Consider the following 12,762-nt stretch of genomic DNA (forward strand, 5'->3'; position numbering starts at 1 on the left):
GGGGAAAACTATGAGGAAGGGCTGCACATCAGAATCACCTACAGGCTTTGAAAAATACTGACATCTGGGTTCCATTCTCTAGACATTCTGATTTAATCAGGCTGGGGTGTGGCCTGTACATGGAGTTATTTTAGATTTCCCCAGTGACTCTAAAACCAGACTTGAGAAACTGCTCTTATCAAAGTTAATAAATGGACAAATTAAGCAGAAATGATCATTTCTATTATAGCAATCAAAGTTCAGTAATCTTTGGCCATGTCAGGTTCCATGAGGGTAGACATCCCTCATGTCTTCCACGGCACCCCTCCCTGCCCTGGGATGGATCCCCACAGCAACCAGCTGGAATTGATCCCATTGTCCTGTTACGGTTGATTCCTAGGTATTCCCTAAGATAGTGGTGGAAACCATTGGAATAGACTAAACATGGCATGGAAACCACTGGAATAAACCAGACATTAGAATAATTTGTGTACTTATAAAGCAACTGGTAAATGCATATTAACATTATTATCTGATCAGAAGCTGACTCTACTGGGCATTAGAACACACCCAGACAGCATCCTTCTTCCACTGGCACATAGCAGAAAAGGCTGAAGCACTTGCTATTGGCATTTGATAAAAAGCTGTCATCCCAGCCTCCCAGCAATACAATAGGTACTATGAGATGTGAGGCTACTTAGCAGTCCATCATAGCAAGTAAAAAAGGTGACCTCCAATTACTGTCCATTTGGTATCAAACAGGCATGCCGTGGAAGCAGCCAAATGTCATGAGTCTGGTTTACCCAGGCTCTAACCTTCTTCATAGAGAAATGTAAGATTACAAGTTCCCAACAGATTATAATGATGGAGAAGTAGTGTAAGGCATACCTCTGGTATGTATGTATGTATGTATTTATTTACTTATTTATTTTCTCTTTACATACTAAACCTTAAGAACCCTGCTGGGAAACAGTAAGAGTAAAGCCAACTGGATCAGGCTCTACCATACAGATACAACCTCACAAAATCCATTTCAAACACCTCATCAAAATGGCAGTAGTCTTACTTCCACGTGGGTGTGACCTACCTCATCTTCTTGAACTTGAGTCAACAATTCAGATATTTTCAGATATTTATTGCCTAGATTTGGACTCTTCTATACACCTGGTAACTGGGGGAGGCAATAAACCCAGACAGACATTCGTGCTTAAAAAATAAAAGGAAAGAAAAGAAAGAAAAAGATTTTTCTGCCTAAATCTCCTAACCTAGCTGATATGCACTGGATAAGAGGCCAGTGTATTCGGCAGAGGGTCCCTCATAATGGGAATATAGGGCCTGCATGAGCTCCATCCCCACGGTGTACAGGAATTGTGGGGCTGCACCAAGTCATAGCATAATATATAACGCAGATGACTGAAAGGATGACATCAGCCACACTGGTTAGAGGGCATTGAGGAGTTTTCACACCTTCTCAGCTTGCCTCAGATGAAATTCTTGAGAAGAGGTGGGGTGGAGCGCCTATAACAGAATGAGCAAGAAAACATGGTAGCTAGTGATGAGCCCTGGGGTGGGACTGCCTGGGTTCAAATCTAACTTTTCTGGTTATTAGCTGTGTAACTGAGGGAAAATTTCTTGGTCCTCTATGTCTTAGTTTACCTCCCTATAAAATGAGTGCTAATACCATTGAATAGGATGTTTGCTGTGAATTTTTTCAGTATGACCTTTATTGTGTTGAGGAATGTCCTTTGTACAGAAATTTGTTGAGTTTTTTTTATTTAATCATGGAAGGATGTTTTAATTATTTCATAAATTCCTTCTGCATCTACTGGGGTTATCATATGATTTTCATATTTCATTCTATTAATGTGGTACATTGCATATTTGGTTTACATAAGATATATTATCCTTGCATTCCAGGGATAAATTCCATTTGATCCTGGTGTATGAACCTGTCACTATACTGTTGAATTTGGTTTGCTAGTATTTCATTGATAACTTTTGCATCTATATTTATCAGTAATACTTGCCTGTTATTTTTAAAATTAAAGTATAATTTATTTACCAAAAAAATGAGAGTGATGATAATAATACCTACTTTGTAGGGTTGTGATGAGGATTAAATAGAGTACTATGATAACTACAAGATGTATATAAATACAGGTTTCCTCCCACTTCTGACAGCAGAGCATTCCCATGAAACATGTTGTAAGCTGAACTGGTGTAAAGGGAAAAGCAATTACCTTAGGACACATCTTGCTAACGGATGCACAAAACAAATCAAGATAAAGCACAGATGCTCCCAGACACAGTTCAAAGCTTGGTGGCTTGATGCTGAGATACTGAGTAAAGTTCCTAGGGAAAAAGTTTGGTGATGCCACTCTTGCAGTTTGGGGAGTGTGCTGCCTCTATAAGGGCTTCCGCAAGACAAACGCTGAATGCTGTTGATTTATGGCATCAAGGTGAAATTCCTCTTCCAATTTCTTTGTTAGTGAAAACGGGTACTGATGGCAAATCTGTAAATGTGAAGCAAACTTTTGAAAAGTGAGGGACACCTGTATGAGGCACTGTGATAATAACAGGGTTGTTATGAGGATAAATAAGGCATTACAAAAACATTTCACGCACTGTTTGGCAGATATTAAATGCTCAGTGGAGTTAACTTTGATTATTACGGTTATTATGGCAAAGGGAATAAACACGAGGACTAGGCGTCAGTCAGACCTGGGTTTCAGTCTTAACTTTGCCACTTCCGGTGTAACCTAAGTTTCCTGAGCCTCAGTTCCCTCACCCACAGCACAAGGACAGCAGCAGTTCAAACTTCACTGGGTTCTGGTTTGGACTAAAGGAGGTTATGTAGTAGTTCCAGCTGGCTCCTAGTAGGCAGCCAGTCAAGGACATCTATCATTATTGACCTGATGAGAAAGATCTCACAATGAACGTTCTGCTCTCTCTGTTCTTCTGGGCTCAAGCTCTCAGGCTTGGGTAACCTCGGGGCGGGGGCGGCGGGGGCGGCGGCGGCGGGGTTTCCCTGTACACCCCGGCCATCACCACTGCTGTAAGATCCCTTTGGTCCTCAGCTCTCAGATTCCCCCCTCAAATTGGCGATTCATCAATCTGTTTTTGTCAGTGACAGCCTTGTCTAGAATCTGGCAGTGATTTTGAGCCCATCTCTGCCAGGAACCTTATGGTGGCCTAAAGGCCACAGTCACTGTCCATCAATTAAGCTCGAACGCCCCAAAGGGGATTGCCCTCCAACATTTTTGGATGGCCTGAGAACTCCCACCTTTGGAGGGCCAAGGTGTGTAAGTCCAAAAGCCAGGACTTCCCAGGGCTGCCTTGTAATCTGCAGAAGGAATGAGCCTGGCTTAGGTGACACCCTGAGCTGAGACTCCGGGTTTGGGATGCCTGAGACCCACTGTCCTCTCCGTCAGTGGCTGCATCCTGGAGGAAGGGTGAGGGCGTATCACCCCCTGGTGGCGGTCGAACAGACACCAGCCGTCCAGGCGATGCAGTGCGCCGAGGCTGTCTGCTGCGGTGACACCGCGGCAGGGACCAGCTCTGAAATCTTCGCTTGGCTTCACAGAGACAGTTGCTGTGGTGCTGAGCCAGCATCGCCTGCTTCGCAGAAAGATTCCTCCGCCCAAGGCCACGGAACTGCCTCACCCACACCAGTTTCCTGCGGAAGGCGGGATTTGAAATCCTAGCGCGCGCGCGGGACGCTGGGACCCCCGGGCTCTCTCCAGCCGCCCTCGGGAGTTGGGCGCCTCTAGGGAAGGTCCTTCCTGAAGTACAAGGTCCTATCCGCGCCGGTGGGTTCTTGAACTTGTGGGAGCCCAGGACTCACCTGGTCGCCGCTCGTGAGATTCGACATATAGGCCAAGGGTGATTGAATCGAAACCAGCAGGCAGGCTGGCCTGCGCGAAAGGTAGTTGTTGCTCGTGGCTCCCCAAACCCGCTCGATGTCGCTTTCGGTCCACCTGCCCGAGGCACCACACAGTTAGCCCTCCTTGGGGAGAGGCAGGACCACTACCGGCCTTGGGATGGGGAATCCACTTTCTTGGCGCAGAAATTATTTGGGGCTGCTCGAGAGCTGCCTTTGCGGAGTGCACTTTGGTGAGGTTGAACGTAGATTTCCCAGGCAGAAGGTAGATCAGGGAAGGAGACCGGCCTCCAAACTGGATTTGCAAATCCAAGAACCTAAACTGCCTCTTTATCAAGAAGTAGTGGAAAAACTGGGAAGTAAAATTAGAGAACCCACAATCCGGCCTTTCCTTCACCACGGGACCTTCCTGAGTTTTCTTTAGAATAAAGTCGGTATAAAGTAGGCCAGAGGTAGGGGCTGTTCTTAGAGGTGTGAGAAAGATAGTAGCAACATTATCTTGTGTCCACAGAGATTCGAAGCAAGGTGCTGGTGTTAAGGGGGGGACCCATTCCCTACATAAGCCCACCCCGACCCCAGCAAGATTAGCCTAGGGTCAACACTGCACTGCTTTGAAAACTAGAGGAAATGGAAAAGTATAAAAACACCTCACTTAACAAAAACAGCTCAAGAAAAAATAAGAAAACCAATAATCATGGAATTAAATTTGAAATCTGAAAAACCTGTCCTCTTCTCCACCAGGGCAGGTTCAGCCAGTTTCATGAGAAATTTTCCCAACTTTCAAAGAACAGAGAAGCCTCCCTCCCCTTTATAAACACGGTTGCAGAGAACAGAAAAAGTGGGAAGACTCCCAATGCATGTCCTGATGCAATGTGTACACCCAAAGACAATATTCAAAATACTGAATATTTTAGATTCATATTACTAATGACCATAGATGCAAAGATCCTAAACAAAATATTATCAAGTACAGCAGTGTATTTTAAAAATGCATCACGATTAAGGAGGATTCATCCCAGAAACACAAGAGTGGTTTAACATCAGATAAAAATCTATCAGTGTAATTCACCACACCATAAAAGTAAAGGAGAAAAACCCTACAATCCTTTGAATAGATGCAGAAATGCTTTTATGCATTCAATGATAATTCTTGGTAAAACTCTCAGTAAACTAGGAATAAAGGGCATTTTTCAGTATACAGCAAATATCATACTTACTGGTGAACTCAGAGGAGTGCCTTGTGAAGGCAAAGAGGTCCCCTATTATAACCATTCCTCTACACTGTAGCAGAGGGTCTGGCCTTCAGCTATTTGATATGGTTGCCACTAGCCACAGGTGGTTTTTCAAATTTAATTAAAAATTCAATTCCCGTGTCTCACTAGCCATACTTCAAGTGCTAAACAGTCATATATGGCAACCATACTGGACAACCCAGCTACTGAATATTTCCATCATTGTAGAAAGTTCTATTAGCTAGTGCTAGTTTAGCTAGTACAACAAAACCAAGAAAATTAAGTAAGAGGACTAAAGAATGGAAAGAAAAAAATGTTTTCCCTAACTGTAGACAGGACATTTAAGAAAACTATTAGCATCTGCAGATAAACTCTTATAGAGTTAATAAGAGTTTAGCAATGTTGCTATACACAGGATCAGCAAAACAATAATTGCACATATTGATATTCACTATACATTTGGCACAGTGCAAAAAGCTTTCACATACACTTACATATTATAATTCTGACAAAAAAATCTTACAACAATCCCTAAATAAGTATTATTATTATTACCACCTTAACAGAGTCAGAGTAATTAACCTGCTCAGAGTCATACAGCTAGAATAGGACAAGTCAGGATTCAAACCTCAGGCAGACTAGCTCTAGAGCTTGTACTTTATGTTATTTTGTCTCTGCACATTCCAATTCATGAACAAAACAAATCTGATTACATTAATAAAGGGAAAAAGTTATAGACACAAAAGATATCTTTATAAGAGCATCAAAAACTTTAAAAGAAATTAGGGAATTCCTGCTGTGGCATAGTGGGTTTAGAATCCCACCACAGCAGCTCAGGTCGCTGTGGCAGCACAGCTTCCATTCTCCTTGCAGGCACAGCGGGTTAAAGGATCCGACATTTGTCCCTTGCCACACCTGTAGTCTAGGTCCCAGCTGCTGCTGGGATTCAATCCCTGGCCCAAGAACTTCCATATGCTGTAGGTGTGGCCATTAAAAAACAAAACAAAACAAAACAAAAACTTTCAAAGAAATTAGGCATAAAGCTAACAAAAGAGATGCAAGGCAGAGCTCCTTACTTTGGAGGAAGCCCTGGCTCCTAGCAGGCTTGCTGCTTCTGATGGGTAAAGAGCAGGCTCAAAACTCCAGCAAGTGGAGGGATGCTCTGTTTGGTACAATTACAGCTTTTGCTTCAGTCAGCAAATCACCTCCTGGGTATCAAACAATGAGCCCTGGCCAAATCTTCTAAATTTCACTTATCAAGTTCCATCCCTGGGGTCAGGCTATTCAGGGCAACAGCAAAGAGCAGTTCATCTTTCTGGATCAGCATGTGGCTTTCCCTCCTTCCAGAGGGTGACTTGTGGAGCCTGGTCTCCATCCAGCATGTTATTAGCAACTCCAGACATAGTGGGTCAGTTTGGAATCTCCACCTGCCTCCAGTGTCAAAGATGTCTCCAAAGCCTGAGCTCCATCACTACAGGAAAATATCTTTTGGCACCCCGGAGATGCTCTTATCTACATTCTGAGTAGTGGCCAAAAGCTTCAGCCAAGTTTTACAAATTTTAGTTTGGCTGGCTGCTCACAGAGGCTTGGAGGAGTTCTTTTTCAACGTTTCCAGCTTAATAACTCATGTTTTGAAAAATTTTTTAAATGATTCTGTAAACACCTCTGATATTATGCCCAGGACTAACTTCATCCTTTATGGAAGCTTTGTCTCATTGCAGACTGTTTGTAGCATTCTTACAGCTATCATAGGACCATTGGGGCTCTTTGCTGTCAGGCTTCTAGAGTGAGAAGAGGCAAAAGAATTAAGAGCTGCTTCTGAGATTTCCTTCAAGATACAGAACTATCCTAGAGAGACTGACCCATGGAACATGCTCATGACTGACTGCTTCTTTGGTAGGGAAGCTAATTAGTGGTCCAGCTCTGCTACATATCCTACACTCTTAGCTGAAAGGTAAACTCTACAGTCTCAGCTGATGGTCCTAATTTTTTTTTTTCTTTTTAGGGCTGTACCTGAGGCATATGGAGGTTCCCAGGCTAGGGGTCGAAGTGGAGCTGCAGCTGTCAGCCTAAGCCACAGCCACAGCAATGCCAGATCCAAGCTGCGTCTGTGACCTACACCACAGCTCATGGCAACGTCGGATCCTTAACCCACATCCTCATGGATGCTAGTCAGACTTGTTTCCACTGAGACACGATGGGAACTCCCGTGATTGTCCTAATTCTAAATCTTCTTTTAGTTGCAATAATATGTATACTTTTACTCATACTCCTCTAACTGGGGAAAGAAAAATTGTTAGGGTAACTTAAAAAGTAATTTTAAAGAAACTAGACTAAGCTAATATTTGTAGAGTTATTTACATTTTATAATGAACAAGTATTTTTTATTTTATTATATAATGGACCAGTACTATACAGTTGACAGGCTTCTAATTATCTTCTATCTACATTGCGGATCATGCCTCTTCTTTCTATTCCTTCTATGTCTGTTCCTCTATTGTAAGACTCACTAACTCCAGGGAAAATACTTTAATCAAGACAGATGAATGGATTAAGAAGATGTCCTATATAAAGAAAATCATGGACTTGGAGAAAAGACTTGCGGCTGCCTGATGGGAGAGGGAGGGAGTGGGAGGGATCGGGAGCTTGGGCTTATCAGACACAACTTCGAATAGATTTACAAGGAGATCCTGCTGAGTAGCATTGAGAACTTTGTCTCAATACTCATGTTGCAACAGAACAAAGGGTGGGGAAAAATGTAATGTATACATGTAAGGATAACTTGATCCACTTGATGTACAGTGGGAAAATAAAAAAAAAAAGAGGATGTCCTATATATACACAATGGAATACTACTCAGCCATAAAAAGAACAAAATAATGCCATTTGTAGCAACATGGATGGAACTAGAGACTCTCATACTAAGTGAAGTAAGTCAGAAAGAGAAAGACAAATACCATATGATATCACTTATTCTGAAATCTAATATATGGCGCAAATGAACCTTTCTACAGAAAAGAAACAAACTCATGGACTTGGAGAACAGATCTGTGGTTACCGAGGAGGAGGAGAAGGAGGAGGAGGAGGAGGGGGGAGTGGGATGGACTGACACTTTGGGGTTAGTAGATGCAAACTATTGCATTTGGAGTGGATAAGCAATGAGATGTTGCTGTACAGCACAGGGAACTATATCTAATCACTTGTGATGGAACATGATGGAGGATAATGTAAGAAAAAGAATGTGTGTACGTGTGTACACACACACACACACACACACACACACACACACGCACATATGACTGGGCCACTTTGCTGTGCAGCAGAGATTGAGAGAACAATGTAAATCAACTATAATAGAAAAAAACTTAAAAAAATTTTTAAAGAGTTAATTACAACCATGATACTACCAAAACACATTGTAAAAACAGTGCTCACCTTTTAGTGTTCCTGGGGGTTGCATAGGTGTCTTTTATCACTAAAATCCCTAAATGCCTTCCATTTCTCAGAGTCCTAGAACTTTAATTTCCAAGAGCTTCTGAGAAAGGGAAAGAAAAACTATAGTTAACTCCCCCCTCCACCCCCCTCCCCATAGTACTGTTATGGACTCAATATTTGCATCCCCTGCTAGTGTGGCTATATCTGGAGATGGGGCCTCTAAGGAAATAATTAAGGTTAAATGAGGACATAAGAGTGAAGCCCTGATCAAATATATTAGTGTCCTTACAAGCAGACACCAGAGAACACTCTCTTTCTGCCCTCCCCTCTTTCTTTCTCAATTTCCCTCTCTCTCCATACTGAGGACATGCCATGTGAGGATATAGAGAGATGTTGGCTGTCTACAAGCCAGGTGAGAGCCCTCACCAGAAACCAAACTTAATCACAGACTTTCAGCCTCCAAAACTGTGAGATGATAAATTAATGTTGTTTAAACCAGCCAGTCTGTGATAATTTGTTATAGTAGCTTGAGCAAACTAAATACCTATAAAGCTTCAGAGAATGTTGAGGGGGGGCCCATGGATAGAACTGTCTTTCAATAAAACTATTTTAAAATGTAATCCTGGAGTTCCCGTTGTGGCTCAGTGGTGCTTAATTAACCCGATTCGTATCCACGAGGACTCGGGTTTGATCCCTGGCTTGCTCAGTGGGTTAAGGATCCCGAGTTGCTGTGGCTGTGGTGGAGGTTGGCAGCTACAGCTCCGATTTGACAATTAGCCTGGGAAACTTCATATGCCATGGGTGTGGCCCTAAAAAAAAAAAGAAAAGAAAAGAAAAGAAAAAATAAATAAATAAAATAAAATGTAATCCTATGTAGTTTATGCATTACGAAGTATTATTCTGAGCAGCACTGTAAAACTTCACCTGATTGCCAATGATGTTCATAGCACACACACACACACACAAAACAGATTAAGAACCTCTTTACCTTCTTCTGGCAGACATAAAATAAATATATGTGGTATCAGTGTGACATGCCTCTCCAAGAATTTTCAACCATAAATTTTGCTAGGACCTAATGCATTCTAGTCTATAATCTCTAACTATATTAAAATCTGTAGCTTAATATAGATACAGATGAAGAAGAATGTTTCATAGAATTTTCTAAAATATTTAATCCTACCAGTTGAAATATTGAGTGTGAGCCACTATGTTCTATGGTATTGTATGTTACATACACACACACACACATACACACACACACACACACATATCATATGCATGTACCATATGTCCATAGTATACTACATAATAAGTATTAAATAACTGTGAACATTATAAGGGTAATTTCAATAGGGCAACTAAAGATATTATCAATAATATATATATATTTGCTTTTTAGAGCCACACCCGAGGCACATGGAGGTTCCAGGCTAAGGGTAGAATCAGAGCTGCAACTGCAGGCCTACACCACAGCCGCGGCAACACTGGATCCAAACTGCAGCTGCAACCTACAACACAGCTCACGGCAATGCCGGATCCTTAATCCACTGAGGCCAGGGATCTAACCCACGTCCTCATGGATACTAGTCAGATTTGCTTCCACTGTGCCAAAATAGGAACTCCATCAATAATATTTTAAAGCTGAACTATAACAACCCTTTCAGTTAAGCAGAGCTACTGATGTCTGAAATGGAAACAGTTCACACATTTGCAGATGGTGCTTCAAAAAAAACCTCAATGCCAATGAGTAGAGTAAGAAAGTTAATCAAATATTTCTGCTGCACTAGGGGCTAGTCAAAATAACGAAGAAGTCGGTGGTTTACAAACAGGTCTAAAGAACCTAAATATCATATATGGGAGAAATCATTATTATCATCATCTCTCCAGAGCTGAGACATCTCTCAACTCCATCAACATCAAATCTTATGCCAACGCCCCCCCCCCACAACCCCCACGCCCACCCAGTGCTTTATATAATACTGAATTGGGAAAAATCAGAGGGCAAGCTTTCATGGATATGTAAGTGAAATAGTTACGAAAAGAGCCTTTATAGGGGTTTTTCCTTTGCATTGCTTTTGTACACAATTATATTTATAATTTATATAATATTTTGAAAGAAGCTGCATAAAATAGGCAATATATAAATAATACCGTCAGCCTTCAACAGTTCATCCTAATGACATGGGAAAAAAAGATATGGATAATATAAATAAAGGAAATATTTTATACTGTCTGTTCACAATATCCTATTGAGTTGACTTTACTGGTTTCTCTTAAACCACTCTGCAATTGGGGAAGAGAAAATTGCTATAGAACAATAATTTAAAAATTTAAAAAGTAGATTAATATTGGTAGAATTCTTTACATTTTATAACTGACTTTCACACACATTCTCTGAAGCTGGTTAATAGTTGTCTACATGTGGTATGCATTTTACAAGTACTGCTATAGCTAAAAGAAGATTTAAAATTAGTTTCTTTAAAACAAATTACCAAATTGCAAATGGTTTTAGTATTCATTTCTATTAAGTACGTTGTTCGGTCAGATGTCTGTGTTTGTTATACTGTGTAACACTACAGCTTAAATGGACATTTACCTGAATAACTGTACCGAACTTAGAGCTAATAGGTGTACAAAGTGATGGGAAAGAAAGGACTCTTTAACTGTGCTGGATGTGTAGAGGTATGCATGTTTTAAGCACTGATTCTGAGAGATGAGTCATATTTTTCTTAGTGGGTAGAGACAGGAAGCAAGGACTGTTCCTGGAAGATATACCCAAACATCTGTGCCCCTTCCTAGTCCTGCTGAATGGACCCTTGAAGACTTGAACTTGATTGCAAAAAATGTAGGTAGCTACCCATAGGTCTCAAAACTATAAGAAAGGATACACACACACACACACACAAATATACACATATACATACATACATATATATATCTGGACTGAGTCATGTGATTTTTTTATAGAAAGTCAAGTAACTAGAATGTGGAATGCATTATGAAGGGTGATGGGGACAGGCTTGGGTGTGAGTGGAGAGGAGGCTGGATTCAGATCATAGGCCAATCTGAAAGCCAGGTTAGGGAGTTTAGACTTTGTTCAGTAGTCACTGGGGAGCCATGGCAAGTGTAAGTGGATAATTACTTTTTAAAAATTCAAAATTCATCTGAGGTTTTACGACACAGGTAGGAAGACTTTACCTGCCTTGTTCATCTTTGTATTTCTAGAATTCAAAAGACAGCCACGCACATAACTGGAGCTCACTGTATCCTTGCTTAATGAATGAAGAAGCTTGAAGGAGACTCTGTGGAGAAATCACACAAGATTTAAAAGTCATTTAGGATTATTTCAAATTTGGGGGACAAAATTTGACAATATCCACCAAGACGCTCATAAATTCCTATTATTTAAACCAGTAATTCTATTTATGGGACTTTGTTCAAGTAATTACCCTAGATGAGGAAAAACTATGCATAAAGTGTATTAAAATATTGTTTTTAATAGAAAAAATGGAAATAATCCATCTAACAATTGGGAAACCGGTTATTGTGTGGTATTTAACATGCTGTTATTAAAATTATGATTATAAAGTCAATGTACTCTCAGAGGAAAATATTTATATTATTATATTAAATAACAAACCAAAAACCCTACCAGGATGCACAACTGAAGATAGAGTATGCTTATAAATTATGGGAGGGGGGGAAATCTCTCTGTTAAAAGAGTTTGGGGGTGGTAACATTTTTTCTTTCTTTTTCCTTTATCGTTCTGTGTATTTTCCCTGTTTTTCATAATGACTTCATTCTCTCAGCAGTGGAGAGCCCACTATGTGCCAGGCATTGCTCTAGGAACTGGGGAACGACAGTGGTGAATAAAACAAATCCTGCCTCAAAGAACTTACACGTTTTAATTGAAGGGAGAAAATTAACAAGATAAGTCACTTAAATGGCATATTAGATGACTAGTTATCGGCAAAAAAGAATAAGGCAAAGAAAGAATAAAGTCAATACTGCATTTGCTTTTTGCCCTGGACGGAGAAGCTATTTAAACCAGGTAAAACGAATTTCTGAGCTTGCCCAGCAGCAGAACTGAGAGAACTGAGACGCGCCAGCCCTGCAGGTGACGCTGCAGCCCCGGCCCGGCCGGCGGGTTTAGGTGGGGCGCGGGAAGCGCGAGGTAGGGCGGGTCACGTGACTCGAGGGGGCGGGAGGAAGAGAACCGCGAAAACACCGAAT

General features: G+C 41.2%; 1 long non-coding RNA gene across 1 annotated transcript; it reads right to left on the bottom strand.

Annotated features, from left to right (window-relative positions):
- LOC106510106 lies at window positions 910-12,589 on the bottom strand. The gene is made up of 3 exons (XR_002343364.1): window positions 12,429-12,589; window positions 11,728-11,831; window positions 910-6,872 (listed from the first exon to the last, which is right to left on the bottom strand). It is a non-coding gene; the product is annotated as an uncharacterized LOC106510106 (long non-coding RNA).

Source organism: Sus scrofa, chromosome 4 (genome assembly GCF_000003025.6).
Source record: "Sus scrofa isolate TJ Tabasco breed Duroc chromosome 4, Sscrofa11.1, whole genome shotgun sequence".
In the NCBI taxonomy this organism is placed as follows: Eukaryota; Metazoa; Chordata; class Mammalia; order Artiodactyla; family Suidae; genus Sus; species Sus scrofa.